Raw genomic sequence first — 9,718 nt, 5'->3', positions numbered from 1 at the left:
ATTTTCTGTTGTGGAGGAAAATGAGATGGAAGCTGCAGGAGAACTGGGAGCCAGATTAAGCAAAAGTAAAAGCTTATTTCAAGATACAAAGAGAGGGAACCAGAGAAGTCAAATTGAAAAGGAGAATGTGAAAGGCAGATGTCCAGGCTGTTGCTGTTTTGTGAACATGCTTCTGCTCTGAGTCTGATTACACCAATTTTTAACCATGTAGTTGCAATGGGAATATCTGGACCTGTGTCCAGATGGTATGGGGGGCTGTATGGTGAAGTTGGCAGCGTTGGGATGACAGCTGGATTCAATGGTCTTAAAGGTCCTTTCCAACCTAGATAATTCTATGATTCTGTGATATCTTTGTCAATAAAGTTTCATGTCAGAACAGCCACATTTTCATGTGATATGACAGACTTTATGAACAGTGAGAAAGAAGTGTCATAAAAGCCATAGAGAGGGACATGAAACTGTTTCAAATGCCACTACCATTATTAACTGGAAGGGTATGATTCTTATGGGACTTGTATGAGACACAGAACTGTTTGAAAAATGCCCTCACAGAGCTGTTATCAAAGGTTCACTGTTAAAAAAAGAAGCTGATGCAGAATATTTAGCAGGCTTTTCCCTGAGGTCTTATTCCGTTCAGTATTTTTCATTTCTACCTCTGTGAAGGAATATTGAGTGTGCTTATTAATTTGCAGATGATATGAATTCTACAGGTACACTGGAGAACAGGTTTGAAAAATTATCTTGAAGCTGCAGAAATAATGAAGATAACGATAGGGCAAAACTCAAAGGAACAATAAGGTATTTCTCTTTGGCAGAACCATTCACCTATACAAGCAGAGGTTAGGAAACAATGAAGTAGTAATTTGAGGGAGCTGAGCATTTCATGCTGTTGCAAAAAAAAAAAATAAAAGCATCTGAAGCACGGAGTTAGAAATAAAATGATGAACTGATCTTTCTGTTTCACTTTGTGATAAGGAGATATTTTTGTCCCCAGTCATGGCACTGTATTTTTAGAATGATGCAGGCCAGCTGGAAGAAAACACCAACAGCGATCAAAGGACCAGACAGCATAACCCATGAGGAAGGATAAACAGAACCAAGGTTATCAAGCTAAAGAAGAGAAGCTTGGGAGTAGGAGGGAAAAGGAAGGACAAGTCTTAGAAGCTTGTTTCCAAGAGAAAGAGACTAATCTATTCTTCATGACAGCACAGGATACAACAAGCTATAAAGGGCTTAAAATACAATACACAAGATTCTGGTTTCATCTTAGGAGACATTTACTAATGGTAAGAAAAATCTAACGGTACAGACTTGTCTAGGAAGGGTATTCAGTCTTCATCATTAGAGGTTTTAACAACTGTTGACAATATAAATACCGTAAATATAGTTGTTTTTCCCTTGGGGCAGATGACTCCCTGAAGATTTCCATCCACAATGATCCCATGTTAATTATGATGCAGAGTTTTTCACCTGAGTTTCTTCATTACTGAACCACATCAAAAAAGAGGAGATAAAGACTGAGTGAATGTAAAGCTATTTTAGGCAACTTTTCATTTGTTTCTTTGCTTCCTTTCATCATGCAAGTCTATGCCCAGTTTTCTTGATAATGCAAATGCTGGGGGGAGGTGGGGGAAGACATTCCAGTAGCTAGAGAGGATAGGACTTCCCAACAATCTTAATTTTATTTAAGATCAGGATATAAAACTTGCAAATTGTCTGCATGCGGAGATAATATACAACCACACTACACAGGTGCAGGAGTGGCTGGAATCGTAGTAGTTAGTGCAGGACAACTATCTACGAAACTACATGGAAGTGGGAGGACTGAAAATCAAAATACATGTTCTGCCACCTTGTAAGCTTACTTTTGCGTATTATAACTTAGACATAAATTGTTGCCAAAAACATTAATTTTCTGTTATTCTGAGTCTTCTTCAATGGTTACTAAACTTGTCATATGTACTCATTCAACTCTTGCTAGGAATGTAGATCTTACCCTAAAGCAAACAACAGAAGTCCTGCTCTTTTACGCCTCTGAACATGAGAGCAGAGTCCAGCTCTCTGTATGTGATAGTCCCCTGTAAACAAGAGCTGGGCCATGGCCAAACCCCAAGATTAGTATTTCTCTATTATTTAAGAATGTTTGAATTTTCTAGATGGTCCTTTGAGTCATAATAAATAAACTATGAATATATAGTTGTCTACCACCCAATGATATCCATAGTCAATTTATAATCAATAAAAAGGTAAAGATGGTCAAACCAGTAGTCTGTGGTTGCACAACCCCCAAAATAAAATCTGTTAGAGTGAACACACCAGTCACTGAGGAGATTCCTGCCGACTAAAATGGGCTTTCGTTCAGACCCTCAGGACTTTCAAAAAAAGAAGTCCTGTTGCATATATTCCATGTTTCATGTGTTTCATCTGTTTCCAGATTAAGGACAAATTTCTTACATTAATTAAGAAGTAGTTTTTGAAAATAACTTTTCTGCATATTTATCTTATTCGTGTTTGCTTAGTGAGCATTGTGGAAGAAACTGTTGAACTGTCAGTACCATTGCCATCTGCTTTCTCTTTATAGACTTTTGCTAGAACAAATGCAGCAAGAACACAGTATGTTTTTTCTCCTTTGGAGCTGTGGATAGATGGCCTTTAGTATGCCATGAAGTACACCAACTGTGCTGCGAACACTTGAAATTGTAGCCGTGCTATCATAGGTTATGGAAAAGCATTCGACATTGCATATCGTATTCTAATAGCAATCACAAAATCCCACCCAAGATACTCACCTGCTCTTGCTGGACTGTAAGAGGAGTTTTCCTCAGTCTTCCATTATGTTAGGTCTACTGAGTGTCAAAGTGGCATCCTAAAAGTAAGGCTGTATGTCCTTCAAGACAGTGGCTATTCAGTGCAGTCTGTGAGAAGTAACTCATAAAGCTACTTCTTTAAGAGATAAGGTCTGTGCTTTTCTGCTCAAAACTCATGGCTTATTTTTTTCTGAACATTTGCAGCCACTACAGCTAGTGCTGGGAATTCCAATCAGTCACCCTTGGACACATGTATTAATTTGTTCCTTTAATTCAAAGAAAACTTAAGCATTGTGGTTGCCATATGCTCTCCTTCAACATGAGATTAAAGGATTTTATGGTCATTAATAACATATCAAGATGCCAATTTAGTCCATAGACCTTATATACTTGCTCCCTTACAAGGTTTGCTGATATTAATTTGTCATTACTAAAACTATCTGGGCACAAAATTGGGAAATAAGCAAATAGACAAATTGGAAACACAGACCTTAAGGTGAAGTGCTTCACATTACAGTGTGTGTCACCATGGCAAATGATGACAGAATAGTCACAGGAATGGACATAAGGAGAGCAGACAAATGCTTTAATTGCCAGACTATTTTGTTATGTCCACTGCTTTTCTTACTTATTGCTAACTGAGAAATAAATTTGCAGTGAGCTTTGATATACATACATGGGCTGATGTTTGCTGTTATTGGTCTTGTGTACAGTGTACCAGTTGGAGCTGGGACTCTGACCCAGACAAGCCAGGACATCCAGACATGGCTCAGCACTCAGGTCTCCTTCTGTCTTCGCCTTGTGGCATTACCCTTGGAAAGACAACTGTATCATTGCGCAGCCTCTCTGATTGTGAATGTGGTCGATTGACCCTGGCTGGGCACAAGGTGCCCACCAAAGTTGCTCTGTCACTCCCCTCCAAAAATGGATGGGGGAGAGAAGATATAATGAAAGGGTTGTGGGTTGAGATACGGAGAGATAGAGGTCACTCATCAATTGCCACCAATTACCACGGGCAAAACAGACTCAACTTGGGGAAATCAGTTTAATTTATTGCTAATAAAATCAGAGTAGGGTAATAAAAAATAAAATAAAATCCTAAAAACACCTTCTTCCCATCCCTCCCTTCTTCCCAGCTTTATTTTCACTCTCAGTTTTCTCTAACTCCTTCCCCGCAGTGGTGCAGGGAGATGGGGAACGGGGGATGTGATCAGTTCATCACATGTTGTTTCTGCCACTCCTTCCTCCTCAGGGGATGACTCCTCGCACTCTTCCCTTGCTCCCACAGAAGACAGTCCTGCAAGGGCTTCTCCAACATGAGTCCTTCCCACAGGCAGCAGTTCTTCACAGACTGCTCCAGCGTGGGTACCCCATGGGTCACAGCTCCTGCCAGCAAACCTGTTCCAGCGTGGGCTCCTCTCTCCATAATCCACAAGTCCTGCCAGAAGCCTGGTCCAGCGTGGGCTTCCCAGGGAGTCACAGATTCTTTCAGGAGGCATCCCCCTGCTCCAGTGTGGGGTCCTCCCTGGGCTGCAGGTGAATCTGCTCCACCATGGACCTCCATGGGCTGCAGGGGCACAGCTGCCTCACCATGGTCTGCACCATGGTCTGCAGGAGAATCTCTGCTCCAGCATTTGGAGCACCTTCTCTCTCTTTCTGCACTGACCTTGGTGTCTGCAGAGCTGTTGCTTTCACATATTCTCACTCCTCTCTCCAGCTGACATGTCCCACTGGGGTTTTCCCCCTTCTTTACTATGCTATCCTAGAAGCACCATCACCATCTCTGTTGGGCACAGCCTTAGCCAGTGGTGAGTCTGTCTTGGATCCAGCTGGCATTTGCTTTATGGGACATAGAGAATCTTCTAGTAGTTTCTCACAGAAGCCACCCCTGTTGCCCCCAGCTACCAAAACTTCGCCTTGCAAAGCAAATACTTTGATGAAGACAGCAGGGAGTGCTCTTCAGACACTGCATGGACGGAAAAAGCTGAGTTGAAGTGCCTAAGATAGCCCAGCAGAAATCACACAGCTTTCTTTGAAAGGCTTAAAGCACTCTTCCTAGAAAAACAGAGATATACAAGAACACTAATAAACATCTTGCTTTGCTGAGGTGACCTAATGATTTAAATGAAGATTTGTACAGAGAACTAGTATCTTTCGTCACAGCCCTGGATATAGTTGGAAACATAGGTAAGTTTTGGTACATGTGGGCCCTTCTTCAGATCCAAAATACAAGCCAGATAGAGCATGTAAAACTTGTGTATTTGTCTGGTCATGCAGACGGGTAATGTGAGCTGTATCAATTAGAGTTATGAGCTCACAGTGGGTTTTAGTCCATAAAAGTTTACCTTGAAGAAAAGACTCTGCTTTCCAGAGAGAGGAAGACAGTACTACGTATGTGCAGCTAATATCTGAAATTGGAAGATTGAATGATCCAGTAGGAGAGACAGGGAAAAGAAAAACAGCTTTTGAACAAGCAATTATTGTAAAGCCTGTTGCATAACATAATATGCAGCAATTTTGTTTGGGAACCTTTCACTGTACCTTTTAGACTGGCTTCTATAAAAGTCTTTTTTGATGAGTTCATCATGTGATGCAGCTTGGTTCCAGTGCTTTCTGAAGACCAGCCGTCCCAAGGAGAAATGTGGACTTTAGATTGTTTTTTCAGATCGCCTCTGATTTCTTGTAAGGAGATGAAGACCAGCCCAAGGATTACAGCACCACGCTGCTTGTGATCATACCCACACCTGGCCCTGATCCCCACTCCTCTGGCTCACCAGCTGAACACCAACTTGATCAATGAATTTTTGCCAAGCTTGCCACCCCTTTGGGGACTCTTATTCTCCTAGCTGGAGGCTTGTGCCCCTGTTTGAGCACATCTGGGTTACAGCAACTGGATAATAACCAGGAAGATTCAGTCTCCAGATTACTTCTGGGTGCCAGCCAAAACTTCAAAAGACAGGTATTTGGCCAGATTCTCACTTGCATTCACATCCCTTTATTCTGCTGTCATTTCATTTTATACTGTTGGGTGACATAAATGAGAATCAGGCCCTTGGCCATTATAAATCTACGGTATACATCAGAACATGAAGAATGGTAACCGGAGGCCTTGGCAATTAACATTGTGAGTCTGTAATCTGTTTCTTTATTCATACATCACAGTTTCTGATTCTTTAGATCCTGTCCAACTAACACCTCAGCCAAGCATTTCATTTGACACAAGTTTGTATTTGGGATCCAAAATCTGTAAGGAAACTGCTGAGTTTCAGTGTTACTCTTCTGCAGATACTCTTTAATCTCAGTTCTATTCTTTCTTCCAAAAATATCTAAACCTGGAGTATATCCACATAAGGGATTGAATTTATATATATTGTGTTTAACTCCCTACTCCTTTCTTCCAAAGCCCTGAATACACAGGTCTGAGGACACCTGGCATGACCAAAAATTCTTGCTTTAATTACCCTAACCTTGTGAATACACAATGTGGCATCTTTCCACTCTTTTTTTAATGTCTTTGTCCTTCCAGTACTTTCAAAGACACAATTGGATGTCCATGGGACAATACTAGAAATCTTTTTACTGCATTTGGAAAAAGTAGTATTTTTTCATCTTAGAGGAAAATGCTTGAGACACAATGCCATCAAATCCAAAGGGATTTGAATCTAATTTAAGTCAAAACAGTCCTGCCCTATTAACCAAACACCAGGAAAACAGCTGACATTTCTTATCATTGTATTTTCATCTAGTATTGCCTTGACTTTTTACTTGTTCATATCTTACATAGTATTACGTTATGCTGAAAATGAAATGCCATGCAAAGAAATTCCACCTTTAGCACCTCCCTAGGATCAGCGAAGAAGACTACTGCTTGCTTTCTAGTGATATTTGTGTCCAAGCACAATTCAGAGCAGCTGGCAGGCTGTTCCAGATGTTCTCATACAGTCTCTGACACAGCCACAGGCGATTTGCTGGTGCCTGCAGTGTTCTGGCAGCTCACCCTGCTCACTCTCTTTACCACTGAAATGACTGCATAGCATAATCAAGGAAAAACAATGTAAGAATGAGCTAAGAAAAGGTTATAGTTATTAGTCTTTTTACAGTAGGAAGTATGACCCTTGTCTTTCTGTAGGTCTTAGAAAGGGGCAGATCTTCTGAAGTAGGAAGATTTTGGGCCTTCAAACCAGAGGCCACATATAGCGGGGTAGCATTCTCTGCAGCTCTCTTTGTGACCTGTGCCAGTGCCACAATATTGGGATCAACTGGGATGTGCCAGTGTTGCTTTTCTTTCTGCAGCTGGCATATTTTGAGTCGTAAATTGTGGCTTCTTCCCTATTCAAATGGAAGGATTGCACAGTGGTGACTATGAGTTGTACATTTTGTCCTGTGATGCTTAAACACCCTAATTCCTTTTAGGACATTGTCCTGACCAGCTGAGAGAAGTTTCACTTCATGTTCATTCCCACTGTGAATATAATGCTATTCCTTCACAGAGCAAAGCATAATCCAAATGGCATGGGATAGCATATGCCCTTCTGGATCCACTAACTGCACATTTCCTGGCACACATCAGTGGGAGTTTTGAGGCTTCATACCTGGTGCTGCAAATATCTGATTACAAGCCATAATGCTATGGCTCCTAAAGGAAGCCTTGTGTGCTCCAAGAAGGCAGGAACATGTTACAGACAGGATAGAACAATGGAGTAAAATTTTGTGGAGCTCACACCTGCAGGGCATGTGAACGAAGCCTTTGCTTGGGTTCAGGTAGGAGCACCAAGCCTCAGGTAAGTGGAATTCAACAGCATTAGGATACTGGGCTGAGCCTTATGAGAATCTATGGTAATCTGCTGTATTTTGGAGGAGATTTTCAAGTATTTGGGTCATTTCTCTATATTAACTCTTATCAAGGAGCAACTTTCCAATCTCCTCACAGAAGGAAGGTTTTCCTTTTTGCAGCTTCTCTTTGTTGCCAGATGAAAACAAATTGGATTTATGGCTCTCACTAAAGGTTGTGAAGAAGCCAAGTGATTTGAAAGGGAAAAGGAAAATAACTTGTAAAAAGAAATGCTTTTAATTAAAAAAATGTTTTGAAGTATTGCATAAAGAACCATTAATTGTTGCTTCAGCAATTATGTGATATTATATCCGTATGGAAGTTATTTGCTGTTACTTCAAGCCTATGGTAGGTTATTTGCTCTAGGCTCTTTTTCTTTTTTTTTCCCACTTTTTTAGAAGGAGTAAATTAAACTACCTCAAGAAGAGGAATTTTTCTATTTCCTGTTAATTTTCTTCTTCCTTTTTCTTTCCTTTATTTTTTTCTTTTTAGGACAGAGGTTTCTAATGATCACGTTTGGCCCCATTCATCCTCCCACCTGTTCCCTTACAAACCTCCTGCCAGAAAACCTGTTTTGTAACCCCAAGTAACTCACATGAATTAAGTCCCAGAAGTTTTGGTGCCTCTAACTTTCCTGATTTGGACTCTGATTTCCAAAGTATAACCCTTTCTCTGCCATAGGGTGTAACAAGCTCACGCTGCTCTAGGAAAAGCAAGCTGCTCCATACTGCAGCTGCAAGGAAATGCAAAACGGTGATATAGGGCAAAACCTTCTAGATTCTTCCTTTCTGCCCAGGGGCTAAAGCAGATAAATGTCCCATCTTCTATAGCCCCTGCTTGCCCCAGAAGCAAAATTCCTAAGCTAATTTACAGACTCTTATGCCCAACATTGTATGCACAGGTCTAATCACATGGGGTTTTTATTTTATCAGCCAAAAAAAAGCAACTTTCAAAGGTGGGAGTCCCAAGAGCAATGTCACCTAATGGAAGAAATGGATTGGTTTGCTAGTAGGTAGATTAACCTTAAACTGTCCTCTAAACCACTCACATTTATTTTTGACCTACAGGCGCATTGACATATGTAGAATGCTATAAGGGGACACAGGGAGCAGATACTTGAGAAAAGTGTCCAGATGCATTTAAACACTTTTAAAATTGAAAAATGACTGAATGGCCCCAAAGCATTTTAAAAATCCACCAACTGGATGCTTTTATATTTCTTCGTACACCTGGCTCAATGCAAGTGATACTAGTTTTATTTTTCACTGTGAACTTCTAATCATTGTAAGCCATATGTGTATTTTTTCATCAGAGATGCATGCACAGAATAGAAAAGGTGAATAGACTGACTGAGTTCTCCAGCTACTTAGGTTTGTGCCTGCCACAAGGGCTGAATAACTCCCAAGAGTTCTGTGTAGCTATTACCTGAGAGTGAAGATGCTTAATGTGTCCCTGGGAGATCTCCTTTAACGGTAGCAACTTTGTGAGAGAATTTGCAATTTTCGTCTGTCACAGAGCAGCTTATCCAGAGAAGGGAGATGTAGAAAATCAGGGGTGGGGGTTAATAAACAGTGAATATTGAACATCTTGCTTGGTTTTTAACAAAGCTCTCCTATATTATACGCTGCCAAGCAAACTGGAGAAACTTGGGCTGCGAGAAACTAGAGGATGTCTTTAAATAAAAATCTATGCTCAGAAAATGATTGGTGAATGCTGTCAATGTGAGACTCCAAACTTTTGTCTGTTGTGGATCTGGGAGAGCATTTTCATAGACCATTGTACTCTGTGTGGAAGTCACCTACTGAACTTGTAATCTATTAATAATAACCATATTCATGCAGAGACAGCTGGTAACCAGCAAACAGCTGTGTTGCTGGCTGGGAACCAATTTTGCTGTGTTCAAGGGTCTGTCCTGCATGTGCTGGCATAAGCACTGAGGAGTCCCTGAGGTGGAAACTGTCTCTGGGAGAGTGTGGCAGCAACAAACTTCATGCAAATGGCTTACAAATTCACTGGAACATTTTCAATCCTTCTCTCATTGCTTCCACTTTATTTTTTTCTTCCAAAGATACTTTCTGCT

The 9,718-nt window shown here is 40.8% G+C and overlaps 1 long non-coding RNA gene across 1 annotated transcript; it reads left to right on the top strand.

Moving 5' to 3' along the window:
• The first annotated feature begins 5,482 nt into the window (after positions 1–5,482).
• Positions 5,483–9,221, top strand: LOC134168036 (uncharacterized). The gene is made up of 2 exons (XR_009966378.1): positions 5,483–5,766; positions 7,298–9,221. It is a non-coding gene; the product is annotated as an uncharacterized LOC134168036 (long non-coding RNA).
• The last annotated feature ends 497 nt before the right edge of the window (positions 9,222–9,718 follow it).

Source organism: Pezoporus occidentalis, unplaced genomic scaffold (genome assembly GCF_034315485.1).
Source record: "Pezoporus occidentalis ecotype Australia unplaced genomic scaffold, CSIRO_AGI_Poc_V1 ctg3, whole genome shotgun sequence".
Lineage (NCBI taxonomy): Eukaryota > Metazoa > Chordata > Aves > Psittaciformes > Psittacidae > Pezoporus > Pezoporus occidentalis.
Note: the sequence above shows the minus strand (reverse complement) of the source record. Positions and strands in the feature narration are given on the sequence as shown.